A 15,296-nucleotide genomic window follows, 5' to 3' on the forward strand; every position below is an offset into this window, starting at 1 on the left:
TGGACTCGCGGCTGGAATAGTGACTGGCTCAAACAGTGCTTGGAGAAACACACACACACACAGATGAGCACATACACACACATAAACGCATACACACACACAAACAAACACAAATAATCACTCACTTGCACGCACACACACACACGCCAAAGATCACTCTCTCCCTCCACAAATGAGTGTGAAAAATAAGACGTGTAACTGACTTGTTAAATATTCATTTGTTTTTGACAGAAATGGGGGAAAATGGAGACAAGACAAATTGCCTGGAGCTAGCGCTTTGTGCATGAATCGTTAAAATATGCCAGAAGTCAGAAACGCAAACAATTAAAATAAAGCCCATATTTCACGTGCCGCCCTTGGGTGACAGATGCGTCTCTCACTCTGTGGCTGTCAGAGAGGGAGTGCCCCCCTCCCTCTCTCCTCTCATTCCTCTCTCGGCTAAGCAGTCTGATTGACGCAGCATTACACCCGGGACTGGCCAGACACTGTTTAAAGATGCACACTCACACGCACCTTTCACTTTTCTCACACAGACACACCATACACCTTTCACTTCACACATACACACTCTTCCCTCGTTAATGAAGACGCTCCTGAGAACATTATATCTATCACACCAGTCCCACCTCACACCCTGAAAACATATTTTTCTCTCCGTCTTGTCGCTTACCCACTTTAACTCTCTCGGTCTCTCTCTCTCAACTCACTCTTTGCTTACTCCCTACTTTCTCCTCGGTTCTTCTTCCATTCCCCATTCTGCCTCTCTATATTGGTAATCATATTTTGTGTTGTGTTCATTTCGTAGACTTTGCGTTGGAGGTTCCTGTATATCTTGATTTGGTCTGTGCTTGCTGCTGGATTTCCATGCACCTGGGACGTCAATGCAACTGGACGTGTGCGGGTGCACGCAGTGTGTGTGCTTGCATGCGCATTGCATCCAACGAGAAACTGATAAATCAATAACACCACCATACATTTTGGGCCTACAGCTGAACTAAACGGTATTTCACTCAAAGCTCGCTTCAACGCCGTCTTTATTGCGATGATCCGAATTGGCTCGACGGCAGTGGCGGTTCTAACGGCAATAGATTCATCTGGGAGGGTGGTTTTGATCTATTTGGTCGTACAACTCGTAATACGAAGTGTTAATGGGAGGTGATTTAGCCCAAATTGCCGCCGCCTGCTGCAGTATGCATATGGAGGAAATAAGATAAATAGATTTAATTATGCCTAGTGGGAATAACGAGAGACGAGAGACTCTGTTTTAATTATTGAAGAGGGGCGTAGCTTTCTGCTGCCAGGAAGGAACTGGGATTAGTTTATCATGCTGTCAATCAAGGGAAGAGGAAGGTAGAGAGGGATATAGTGAGGAAGAGTGTGGAGGGTGGCAGAGTTCTGTGTGCGTGTCTTCTAGCTTCTTAACTGTCCTCTGCGTGATGTACACTACTGCAGTATTCCAGTGTTCTGTACCAGAAAACACCAAAGAGCCCCTAATACATCACACCTCTTTATGTACAGTTGAAGTCGGAGGTTTACATACACTTAGGTTGGAGTCATTAAAACTCGTTTTTCAACCACTCCGCAAATTTCTTATTAACAAACTATAGTTTGGGCAAGTCGGTTAGGACATCTACTTTGGGCATGACACAAGTAATTTTTCCAACAATTGTTTACAGACAGATTATTTCACTTAAAATTGACTGTATCACAATTCCAGTGCGTCAGAAGTTTACATACACTAAGTTGACTGTGCCTGCAAACAGCTTGGAAAATTCCAGAAAATGATGTCATGGCTTTAGACATCATTTGAGTCAATTGGAGGTGTACCTGTGGATGTATTTCAAGGCCTACCTTCAAACAGTGCCTCTTTGCTTGACATCATGGGAAAATCAAAAGAAATCAGCCAAGACCTCAGATGTTTTTTTTGTAGACCTCCACAAGTCTGGTTCATCCTTGGGAGCAATTTCCAAATGCCTGAAGGTACCACGTTCATCTGTACAGACAATAGTACGTAAGTATAAACAACACCATGGGACCACGCAGCCGTCATACCGCTCAGGAAGGAGACGCGCTCTGTCTCCTGGAGATGAACGTACTTTAATGCAAAGAGTGCAAATCAATCCCAAAACAACAGCAAAGGACCTTGTGAAGATGCTGGAGGGAACAGGTACAAAAGTATCTATATCCACAGTAAAACGAGTCTTATATCGACATAACCTGCAAGGTTATCGATATAGTTTTTGGAGAAATGTCCTCTGGTCTGATGAAACAAAAATAGAACTGTTTGGCCATAATGACCATCGTTATGTTTGGAGGAAAAAGGGGGAGGCTTGCAAGCCGAAGAACACCATCCCAACCGTGAAGCACGGGGGTGGCAGCATCATGCTTTGCTGCAGGAGGGACTGGTGCACTTCACAAAATAGATGGCACCATGAAGGAGGAAAATTATGTGGATATATTAAAGCAACATCAAGACATCAGTCAGGAAATGAAAGCTTGGTCTCAAATGGGTCTTCCAAATGGACAATGACCCCAAGCATACTTCCAAAGATGTGGAAAAATGGCTTAAGGACAACAAGGTCAAGGTATTGGAGTGGCCATCACAAAGCCCTGACCTCAATCCTATAGAAAATTAGTGGGCAGAACTGAAAAGCGTGTGCGAGCAAGGAGGCCTACAAACCTGACTCAGTTACACCAGCTCTGTCAGGAGGAATGGGCCAAAATTCACCCAACTTATTGTGGGAAACTTGTGTAAGGCTTCCCAAAACGTTTGACCCAATTTAAACAATTTAAAAGGCAATGCTACCAAATGCTAATTGAGTGCATGTAAACTTCTGACCCACTGGGAATGTGATGAAAGAAATAAAAGCTGAAATAAAGAATTCTCGCTAGTATTATTCTGACATTTCACATTCTTGAAATAAAGTGGTGATCCTTACTGACCTAAATCAGGGAATATTTTTCTAGGATTAAATGTCAGGAATTGTGAAAAACTGAGTTTAAATGTATTTGGCTAAGGTGTATGTTAACTTCCGACTTCAACTGTAGTTGTTAATTGAACTTATCCCTACTTGTCTCTCCGGCTTCCAAAACTTCCAACTCCACCGAGGTACCGGTAGAAAATACACACAGCAATCTAATTACCGTGATAACATTTATAGGCTGTGAGATTAAGTGTTCTCTCTCTATCTCTCTCGCCGCCTCTGGAAGCCTCACTGTTCTCTCTATATATTTCTAAGCTCCAACCGTACCATACTTTCATGGGAGCTTTGGCTTATCCCTCCCTCCCTCCCTCTCTCATTCTCATTTTCTCTCTCATCCTCTCGTTCATTCTCCATGTGCTCTCTCACTCTCTCTCTCTCTCATTGTCGTTCTCGCTCTTTCTCTCCCAGCTTGTTATTTTGGTACTCAAAGGCAGATGCATATTTAGCTGGCATTATGGGCGATCAACTCCTTGTCCTGTGGAATGTGTAGGAATGAGTGTATCGTCTGTGTGTGTGTGTGTGTGTGTGTGTGTGTGTGTGTGTGTGTGTGTGTGTGTGTGTGTGTGTGTGTGTGTGTACAATGTCAGAGGTTTGGTGTGCGTGCGCGTGCAACTGGAAGTGTGCGCGTATTGCATATACAGTGGGGCAAAAAAGTATTTAGTCAGCCACCAATCGTGCAAGTTCTCCCACTTAAAAAGATGAGAGAGGCCTGTAATTTTCATCATAGGTACACTTCAACTATGACAGACAAAATGAGAGAAAAAAAATCCAGAAAATCACATTGTAGGATTTTTTATGAATTTATTTGCAAATTATGGTGGAAAATAAGTATTTGGTCAATAACAAACAAGCAAGATTTCTGGCTCTCACAGACCTGTAACCCCTTCTTTAAGAGGCTCCTCTGTCCTCCACTCGTTACCTGTATTAATGGCACCTGTTTGAACTTGTTATCAGTATAAAAGACACCTGTCCACAACCTCAAACAGTCACACTCCAAACTCCACTATGGCCAAGACCAAAGAGCTGTCAAAGGACACCAGAAACAAAATTGTAGACCTGCACCAGGCTGGGAAGACTGAATCTGCAATAGGTAAGCAGCTTGGTTTGAAGAAATCAACTCTGGGAGCAATTATTAGGAAATGGAAGACATACAAGACCACTGATAATCTCCCTCGATCTGGGGCTCCACGCAAGATCTCACCCCGTGGGGTCAAAATGATCACAAGAACGGTGAGCAAAAATTCCAGAACCACACGGGGGGACCTAGTGAATGACCTGCAGAGAGCTGGGACCAAAGTAACAAAGCCTACCATCAGTAACACACTACGCCGCCAGGGACTCAAATCCTGCAGTGCCAGACGTGTCCCCCTGCTTAAGCCAGTACATGTCCAGGCCCATCTGAAGTTTGCTAGAGAGCATTTGGATGATCCAGAAGAAGATTGGGAGAATGTCAGATGAAACCAAAATATAACTTTTTGGTAAAAACTCAACTCGTCGTGTTTGGAGGACAAAGAATGCTGAGTGGCATCCAAAGAACACCATACCTACTGTGAAGCATGGGGGTGGACAAATCATGCTTTGGGGCTGTTTTTCTGCAAAGGGACCAGGACAACTGATCCGTGTAAAGGAAAGAATGAATGGGGCCATGTATCGTGAGATTTTAAGTGAAAACCTCCTTCCATCAGCAAGGGCATTGAAGATGAAACATGGCTGGGTCTTTCAGCATGACAATGATCCCAAACACACCGCCCGGGCAACGAAGGAGTGGCTTCGTAAGAAGCATTTCAAGGTCCTGGAGTGGCCTAGCCAGTCTCCAGATCTTAACCCCATAGAAAATCTTTGGAGGGAGTTGAAAGTCCGTGTTGCCCAGCAACAGCCCCAAAACATCACTGCTCTAGAGGAGATCTGCATGGAGGAATGGGCCAAAATACCAGCAACAGTGTGTGAAAACCTTGTGAAGACTTACAGAAAACGTTTGACCTCTGTCATTGCCAACAAAGGGTATATAACAAAGTATTGAGATAAACTTTTGTTATTGACCAAATACTTATTTTCCACCATAATTTGCAAATAAATTCATTAAAAATCCTACAATGTGATTTTCTGGATTTTTTTTCCTAATTTTGTCTGTCATAGTTGAAGTGTACCTATGATGAAAATTACAGGCCTCTCTCATATTTTTAAGTGGGAGAACTTGCACAATTGGTGGCTGACTAAATACTTTTTTGCCCCACTGTATAACACCAGACGCACCATCTCAGCTATTAGCCTCATTCATTTCCATCATAAAAGACAGACGCCATCAATGAACTCCCCTGACAGACCGACAGACAGACTGTAAACTGTCTCCTGACACATCACTCTTGCCGACTGAACGCCTGCTTGGACTGAATGCCTGTTTAGCTACTCGATAGTGCTCACCAGTAACCAGCGTCCCACTGGCTCCGTCCACCAGCTCTGAAGGAAGCCTGTTTATTCACCACTCCCTGCTCTCTGCTTGTTGTCACACTGTAAAAAATAAAAGCAGCTTCATTTCCTGAGCTGCCAACCACGGAGATGATAATGGAGGAAATGAGTCTAGCACACATAGGTAAAAGCTGTTATATAGTGTAGCTAGCACACATACTGGTTAATAGGCCACAGTATGTTTCTTCTCTTACTCTCTCTATTTCCCTCCCCCTCTCTCACTCTCCGTCTCTGTTTCTCCCTCTTTTTACCCTCCTTCCCGCCCTCCCTCCCTCCCTAGGGAGCCAATTCCACAGGTCGCAGGGCAGTTACATCACCCGGGCTGTCTGTGATCTCACTGTGTTTTGAACCTCATTAGAAAGAAGACACAATCCTTTTCTTTTACTCTTCCCCCCGTCCTTCTCTCACCCACTTCCTCAGAATGTCATGTAATGAGCACGGGGAAGCTTCTGGAAGACGTGATTAAGATGATGAGTAAAGGCGCCTTTCAAAAAAAGCATATTTTCACTTGTACTCAACCGGACAGTCTTTTGTCTTGTCATACTTGGACATTTTGGGGATATTGGTTCTAGTTTTTTCATTTCCGCTCAGGAGGAGTGTCACCGTCGCAGACCCAGGATACATTCTGGTGACTCTGGCACACCGGCAAAGGCAGACTAATGATGACAGTGCTATGCTAATAATGGTTCCGTTTGGCCCCTTGTGACAGTAGGACCACATTAAACCGTGACACCAATGACCCAGTAACCCGGAGCATCCATCTTACACCATTATGTGAAAGTAATGCAGCCAGTGCTATGATGTAGGTGTAGTGTGTTTAAAATTAGATCTCCCACTCTTTGTGCGGCTGTGGGTGGCTCCCAATGAGCTTTCCCACACAGAGTGGCGGCCATCTTCCTGTGTTTCTCTAGCTTGTGGGACTGTCAGGTATCTCAGCATCAAATGGGAACAGGAAATGACAATGAGAAATTACATCTGTATTTCTGAATAAACATGATTTGATATAAGGACTAATTTACACAGCTAGATAGAATCCAGCTCCGAAGAGTCTCGCTCGATACATTTTTGTTGTTGTCTTAAAACAAATCTGACTTCAAATCTGACCACCAATTCAGATCTCCACAACCTGATTGTCTTGGGAAAAGAAATGGTGAGGAAAGGGAGAGATTATGGAAATGAAGGAGCGAAAAATGATGATGGAGGGGAAATGGGTTTGTACCTTCCCCATGGCAGGTACATACTGAGTGTCAGTGGTGTAAAGTACTTAAGTCAAAAAACATGAAAGCTATGATCCCTTATTGATGTCACTTGTAAAATCCACTTCAATCAGTCTAGATGAAGGGGAGGAGACCGGTGAAAGAATGATTTTTAAGCTTTGATACATAGATTGTGTATGTGTGCCATTCAGAGGGTGAATCGGCAAGTCAAAAATATTTAAGTGTCTTTGAACAGGGTATGGTAGTAGGTGCCAGGCACACCGGTTCGAATGTGTCAAGAACCTCAATGCTGCTAGGTAGGCTTGGGCAGTATACTGTATACCGGGGTATTTGGGAAAAGACACGGGATGGTTTTTCATTTTTCAATACCTTTTAAAATATGTGTACATTATGAAGCGTACCGTTGTTCCCCAGAACAGTTGAGCCAGTCATGTGTTTGTATCCAATTCACTACTAAATGTTTGCCATCAGATATCTTGTGGCTTTCTGCCATCAGTTCTTCTCCCATTTGCTCCATGTACCCATGCTGCTCTTCCTTCAGAAAATAATGCATCACAGCTGGTCATTTGCACAATTTTTTCTTGTTAACTTTCACTTGTAAATGTCTACACTCACCGAAAATGACTTTCAGTAGCTACTAGCTATGCTTGTATAACTTTATGATCTGGATTTGCAATTACTTTGTTCGTTTTCTCTCATTAGCATTTAGCTACCAGCGTCTATGTGATTTTGACTATTCGTTTTTTCAAATTTTGTTCGCGTTCTGGTAATAGAAGCCCAACGGGCTTTTCTTGTGTTTTTAGTGCCCCATTGTGTGCTATGCCAGTAATACCGTAAAACCCAGAATTAGAGGACTGTATGATGATATGAAAATCTGCATACCGCCCAAGGCTACTGCTGGGTTTTTCACGTGTGTATCAAGAATGGTCCACCAGCCAAAGGCCGTCCAGCCAACTCAACTCAACACAACTGTGGGGTGCATTGGAGTCTACATGGTCAAGCATCCCTTTCGGATGCTTTCGACACCTTGTAGAGTTCATGCCCAGACGAATTGAGGCTGTTCTGAAGGAAAAAGGGAGTGGGTCTCAATATTAGAAAGGTGTTCCTAATGTTTTATATCGATTTGTGTCTCTCTCTCTCTCTCGCTCTCTCTGTCTCTCTCTCTCGCTCTCGCTCTCTCTGTCTCTCTCTCTGTCTCTCTGTCTCTGTCTCTCTCTCTCGCTCTCTCTGTCTCTCGCTCTCGCTCTCTCTGTCTCTCTCTCTGTCTCTCTGTCTCTGTCTCTCTGTCTCTGTCTCTCTGTCTCTGTCTCTCTGTCTCTGTCTCTCTGTCTCTGTCTCTCTGTCTCTCTGGCTCTCTGTCTCTCTGGCTCTGTCTCTCTGGCTCTGTCTCTCTGGCTCTGTCTCTCTGGCTCTGTCTCTCTGGCTCTGGCTCTATCTGGCTCTCTCTGGCTCTGGCTCTCTCTGGCTCTCTCTGGCTCTCTCTGGCTCTCTCTGGCTCTGTCTCTGTCTCTCTGTCTCTGTCTCTCTGTCTCTGTCTCTCTGTCTCTGTCTCTCTGTCTCTCTCTCTCTCTCTGTCTCTCTCTCTCTCTGTCTCTGTCTCTCTCTGTCTCACAGAAGAAGAGAGAAAGGTGGTCTAATTTATGGACACATAATGATCAGGCCATCTGTGGGTCTCCATCACACACACAATACTGTGTGAAAGAGCGGGACGAGCCACCCAGCTCACTTCTCTCATGGAGGGCCAGACTGCCCGTGTCTGTGAAATAGATACTACTGCCAGCACCATGCTAAGAATGGGCAATAATATCACCCATTCATATTACTATTCTTCTAACAGTGATTCAATGTCTGCAGGTTGTACGGGAAGCAATGCTAGGCTAGTTGGCTTTAAAGAAATGTTTGAATGCCAAGTGAGCTTTTTTTATTCCTAGAGCTGTTTTTATAGTCTGGAGATGTAATCTGATGTAGGCTGCACTCTCATATTCGAAGGTATTAAGTGTCACTGGTGCAAAGTTGACTAGCATTAGCTTGCTTTCCAGAGCCCGTATTTATCAAGCATCTCAGAGTAGTTTGCTGATCTAGGATCAGGTCCTCCCTGTCCATAATGTGAAGGCAAAAGTGATCCTACCCCCGAGATGCTTGAAAAATATGGCCTAGGACTTAACCCATGCACCTGCGTCAGCTGCAAAGTGACAAGGTTAAAATGCGATTATATTCTGTGATAATTCCCCTCCAATCTGGCAACCCAGCAGCAGTGCAGTGATCGTCGGGTGATTTGAGTGTGTCCTCTGTCTTCCATCAGGGTTGCCATTCACACCATGTCCCCCTCGGGGCTGTAATGAGAAGAGCCAGTGACGAGAATTAAGACAAGCCCCTGTCCCTAATGAGCTAAACACAGACATCAGATTGGACTCAGCAGGGAGCTGACAGGCAAACGCACACACCAAACACCACGGTCACGTTCAGTATGGATATGTGAATTAATCCAGGGATGTGTATGTCTTTCTGTCTGTGAAGGCCATTGGGGGAATAATCAGTAGCTCAGAGAACCATGTTTTGGTTGAGAGTGTCCCTTTGGAAGCTTGAGAGCGACATGTGATTCAACTCCATGCCTGGAGGGCAAAAACACTTTAGGGCCCATATTCATAAAGTGTGCTGTCTAGGATCATTTTTTTCCTTTTGCATCCAAATGATTGAGGGGATATCTGTTTCTAGCTCAGCACTTCTACTGATGATTTGTGAATACAGGCTCTGGTTTTGGATCTTAACTTCTAATCAGGGACTGATTGGCATACCAGGCAAATAGACTTTGGCCAATTACTGACATGAATCAATCAATAAACTATACTGAACAGAAATATAAACGCAACATGTAAAATGTTGGTCCCATGTGTCATGAGCTGAAGTAAAAGATATCAGAAATGTTCCATACACACAAAAAGCTTATTTCTCTCAAATGTTGTGCACAAATTTGTTTACATCCCTGTTAGTGAGCATTTCTCCTTGACCAATATAATCCATCCATAAACCTGACAGGTGTTGCATGTCATGAAGCTGATTAAACAGCATGATCGTTACACAGGTGCACCTTGTGCTGGGGACAATAAATGGCCACTGAAAAGTGCAGTTGGCATGCTGACTGCAGGAATGTCCAACAGAGCTGTTACCAGAGAATTTAATGTTAATCTCTCTACCATAAACCGCCTCCAATGTTGTTTTAGAAAATGTGTCAGTATGTCCAACCGGCCGCACAACCGCAGCCCATCTGTAACCACGCCAGCTCAGGACCTCCATATCCTGTTCCTTTACCTGCGGGAATGTCTGAGGATGGGGGGGGTTGAGTATTTGTGTCTGTAATACAGCTATTTTGTTGGGGGAAACTATTTCTGATTGGCTGGGCCTGGCTCCCAAGTGGATGGGCCTAGACCCACCCATGGCTACGGCCCTGCCCAGTCATGTGAAATCCATAGATTAGGGCTTAATGAATTTAGCATGTTGCATTTATATTTTTGTTCAGTATATGTGAGAAGATAAATGTAAAATATTTTAGGGGTCAGATTGAGGTGAAGTTTCCTGTAGATGCTGACCCTGGGTCCGTTTTGCATTTTCCCCACTAATGGTTAAGGTTAGGGTAGGGGGATGGGAAACTGATCCTAGATCTGTACCTAGGGGCAACTTCTCCCCGGAGCTACACACTCTCACCTCTGTCTGTCAGAAAGCATGTTGTATCAGTTCAGAATACATACTGTATATTAATACCAGTTAATCATCATCTCAACCACATTTCCATCTCACTAACACACCCACTGCATTAACCCTCTCTAGCAAATTATCACACTGCATTATCACCAACCTTTAACCATGGTACCAGAGGAAAAGGCGCTAAAAGGCGCTAACGTTTGGGAGTGAGTTTGGTTCATATGTGTGTGGGTGTAATAGTGTTTGTGTGAGCGATGGGTACTGTTTCTCAGCTGTGAACTGCTAACGTGTTTGTGTGTACGCCAGTACACGTGTGTGGTCGACATGGTATCTGTGTGTGCACATACGTACAGTACCAGTCAAAAGTTTGGGCACACCTACTCATTCCAGGGTTTTTCTTTTATTTTTACAATTTTCTACATTGTAGACTAATAGTGAAGATATCAAAACTATGAAATAACACATATGGACTCATGTAGTAACCAAAGAGTGTTAAACAAATTAAAATATATTTTATATTTGAGATTCTTCAAATAGCCACCCTTTGCCTTGACAGCTTTGCAAACTCTTGCCATTTTCTCAACCAGCTTCATGAGGTAGTCACCTGGAAGGCATTTCAATTAACAGGTGTGCCTTCTTAAAAGTTAATTTGTGGAATTTCTTTCCTTAATGCGTTTGAGCCAATCAGTTGTGTTGTGACAAGGTAGGGGTGGTATAGAAAAGATAGCCCTATTTGGAAAAAGACCAAGTCCATATTATGGCAAGAACAGCTCAAATAAGCAAAGAGAAACAACATGAAGGTCAGTCTATCCGGTAAATGTCAATTACTTTGAAAGTTTCTTCAAGTGCAGTCACAATAATGATGAAACTGGCTCTCATGAGGACTGCCACAGGAAAGGAAGACCCAGAGTTACCTCTGCTGCAGAGGATAAGTTCATTACAGTTAACTGCACCTCAAATTGCAGCCCAAGTAAATGCTTCACAGAGTTCAAGTAACACACATTTCAACATCAACTGTTCGGAGGAGACTGCGTGAAATCAGGCCTTCATGGTCGAATTGCTGCAAAGAAACCACTACTAAAGGACACCAATAAGAAGAAGACTTGCTTGGGCCTAGAAACACGAGTAATGGACATAAGACCGGTGGAAATCGTTCCTTTGGTCCGATGAGTCCAAATTTGAGATTTTTGGTTCCAACTGCCGTGTCTTTGTGAGACGCAGAGTAGGTGAACAGATGGTCTCTGCATGTGTGGTTCCCATCGTGAAGCATGGAGGAGGAGGTGTGGGGGTGCTTTGCTGGTGACACTGTCAGTGATTTATTTAGAATTCAAGGCACACTTAACCAGCATGGCTACCACAGCATTCTGCAGGGATACGCCATCCCATCTGGTTTACGCCTAGCGTTTGGGAGTGAGTTTGTTATCATTTGTTTTTCAACAGGACAATGACCCAACACACCTCCAGGCTGTGTAAGGGCTATTTGACCAAGAAGGAGAGTGATGGAGTGCTGCATCAGATGACCTGGCCCTCACAATCACCTGACCTCAATCCAATTGAGATGATTTGGGATGAGTTGGACCACAGAGTGAAGGAAAAGCAGCCAACAAGTGCTCACCATATGTTGGAAGACTGTTCCCCATATGTGGGACGACCTTCAAGACTGTTGGAAAAGCATTCCAGGTAAAGCTGGTAAATGGAATGTCAAGAGTGTGCAAATTAATAAAAATTAAAAACATATGTTTAACCTTTAGTTAACTAGGCCAGTCAGACCAAATTCTTATTGACAATGACGACCTACCCTGGGGAAACCCGGATGGCGCTGGGCCAATTGTGCGCCGCCCTATGGGACTCCCAATAACAGCCGGTTGTCATACAGCCTGGATTCGAACCAGGACTGTAGTGACGCCTTTTGCACTGAGATGCAGTGCCTTAGACCGCTGCGCCACTCGGGAGCTTTACTTTAAAGAATCTCAAATGTAAAATATATTTTGATTTGTTTAACTCTTTTTTTTTGTTACTACATGATTCCATATGTGTTATTTCATAGTTCTGATGTCTTTACTATTAGTCTACAAAGTAGAAAATAGTAAAAATAAAGAACAACCCTTGAATGAGTAGGTGTGTCCAAACTTTTGACTGGTGTACTTTATGTGTGTGTGTGAGATGCGTGCGTATGTGTGTGTGGAGGGTCTATGTGTGTAGTCGATGCTGTACAGTGTCCTGCTGTGTGGAAGTGTGAACACATGTTTGGCTGCGGTGTGAACTGGACTCTGCTGTTTGGTTCCAGACATGAAGCCCTGAGTCTACTCCTTCTCTCCCTTCTTATAGTCTCTCCACTACTGTGTGGCCTCCTACTCAACTAGAAATAGTTCCTTTCATAATATCTGCTGAGTCTATTTTTGCTTTACGAACCGCCACAATGTTTTGAATCCCAAATGAAAAAACATCTTAACAATTTTTTTTCACTTGGTCTCTCCCTCTTTCTCTCTTTCTCTTTCAATCCCCCTCTCCCTCCCCAGGTTTGGCAAGAAAAAGGAGGAGAAGAGCAAGGCGGAGGTGAAGGCTGCCAAGCAGAAGTTGGAGGCTCTGAGCGAGGAGGAGCTGGACAAGATTGAGGAGGGAGGGAGGTGAGTGCACACTGTTCGGCCTGTTGTCTGTGTGTACATCAATCAATGTTCTGTCCGTGTGTCTGTCTCTGTCCTCTTGTCTTTCGGTCTGTCACACTTGGGCTCCACCCTCCAATCATTCAAACACCACTCTATAACATATATAAAATGTATGTAGTTTTTTGTCCAATCCCATCAAGTTAATGTGAGTTTGATTTAGACAGTGAGTGACAGTATCTGCCCCCTCTTATATGGCCGACAGACACGAACTCCGTTACATGGAGGTGCGGGACTGCCACGTGACCCCCGACCCCCTGCCACCCGACTTGGAAGACGATGACAAGGACCCCAACTACGCTCGCATCAACACCTTTCGGGAGCCCCCCAAGGGCCCCTCACCCTCCTACCTCAGCCGCACCCCTTCTCCTCAGGGGGCCCTCACACAGCCGCAAGCCCTCGGCAGAAGACTTAGAGGGGCTCTATGCCAAGGTAAACAAGCAGAGAGCCCCGCCCTCGACTTCCACGTCGCAGCTTCAGCCCCCTCTGAGTTACAGGTGAGTTGATCCAAAAACCAGGAAATCACTCCTTCACAGTGCACTCCAATGTATGGCCTTGAGTTGCTATAGTAGGTCATACTGTCACTATGGGGTCAGTGGGATTGGGCAAGCATGGGGGGATATTTTGTTATCTTTGTTGCCTTCAAAGATCCACTTAAATACAGTATCTATCATGGATATTTCTGATTTAATTTTAAAATTGTTTTTATTTAATTATTTCGCTTATTTGACTATATTTCCAGGATAAGCACACATGTATAGTGCCTTCGGAAAGTATTCAGACCCCTTCCCTTTCTTCACATTGTTACGTTACAACCTTATTCTAAAATGGATTTTAAAAAGTCCTCATCAACACACAATACCCCATAATGACAAAGCGAAAACAGGTTTTTTAGATTGTTTTTTAACAATGTATTTACATAAGTATTCAGACCCTTTGCTTTGAGACTCAATTGACAACTTGATTGGAGTCCACCTGTTGTAAATTCAATTGATTGGACATGATGTGGAAAGGCACACACCTGTCTATATGAGGTCCCGCAGTTGACAGTGCATGTCAGCGCACGCGCACAAACCAAGCCATGAGGTAGAAGGTATTGTCCGTAGAGCTCCGAGACAGGATTTTGTCGAGGAACAGATCTGGGGAAGGGTACCAAAACAATTCTGCAGCATTGAGGGTCCCCAAGAACACAGTGGCCTCCATCATTCTTAAGATGGAAGAAGTTTGGAACCACCAAGACTCTTTCTAGAGCTGGCTGCCTGGCCAAACTGAGCAATTGGGGGAGAAAGGCCTTGGTCATGGAGGTGACCAAGAACCCGATAGTCACTCTGACCGAGTTCCTCTGTGGAGATGGGAGAATCTTCCAGAAGGACAACCATCTCTGCAGCACTCCACCAATCAGGCCTTTATGGTAGGGTGGCCAGACAGAAGCCACTCCTCAGTAAAGGGCACTTGGAGTTTGCCAAAAGGCACCTAAAGGACTCTCAGTCCATGAGAAACAAGATTATCTTGTCTGATGAAACCAAGATTGAACTCTTTGGCCTGATTGCCAAGTGTCACGTCTGGAGGAAACCTGGCATCATCCCTGTTTTTTTGATCGGCAGGGACTGGGAGACTAGTCAGGATTGAGGGAAAGATGAACAAAGCAAAGTACAGAGAGATCCTTGATGAAAACCTCAGACTGGGGCAAAGGTTCACCTTCCAACAGGACAATGACCCTAAGCACACAGCCAACACAATGCAGGAGTGGCTTTGGGACAAGTCTCTGAATGTCCTTGAGTGGCCCAGCCAGAGCTCGGACTTCAACCCGATCGAACATCTCTGGAGAGACCTGAAAATAGCTGTGCAGCGACGCTCCCCATCCAACCTCACAGAGCTTGAGAGGATCTGCAGAGAAGAATGGGAGAAACTTCCCAAATACAGGTGTGCCAAGCTTGTAGCGTCATAACCAAGAAGACTCGAGGCTGTAATTGCTGCCAAATGCTCTTCAACAAAGTACTGATTAAAAGGTCTGAATACTTAAATGTGTGATTTCATTTTTTATAAAAAAAAATCGCATTTGCTAAAATTTCGAAACCTGTTTTTGCATTGCCATTATGGGGTATTGTGTGTAGATTGATGAGAGAAGAAAAAAAACAATTTAATACATTTTAGAATAAGGCTGTAACATGACAAAATGTGGAAAAACTCAAGGATATTTTCCGAATGTGCTGTATAGCTAACAACCAAACGCACAGCCGTGGATGCATAATTTATCAGTATACTGT

The 15,296-nt window shown here is 44.2% G+C and overlaps 1 pseudogene; it reads left to right on the forward strand.

Annotated features, from left to right (window-relative positions):
- Positions 1-15,296, forward strand: part of LOC139532933 (partitioning defective 3 homolog B-like) — a 218,788-nt pseudogene that overhangs the window by 164,570 nt on the left and 38,922 nt on the right.

Source organism: Salvelinus alpinus, chromosome 10, assembly GCF_045679555.1.
Source record: "Salvelinus alpinus chromosome 10, SLU_Salpinus.1, whole genome shotgun sequence".
In the NCBI taxonomy this organism is placed as follows: domain Eukaryota; kingdom Metazoa; phylum Chordata; class Actinopteri; order Salmoniformes; family Salmonidae; genus Salvelinus; species Salvelinus alpinus.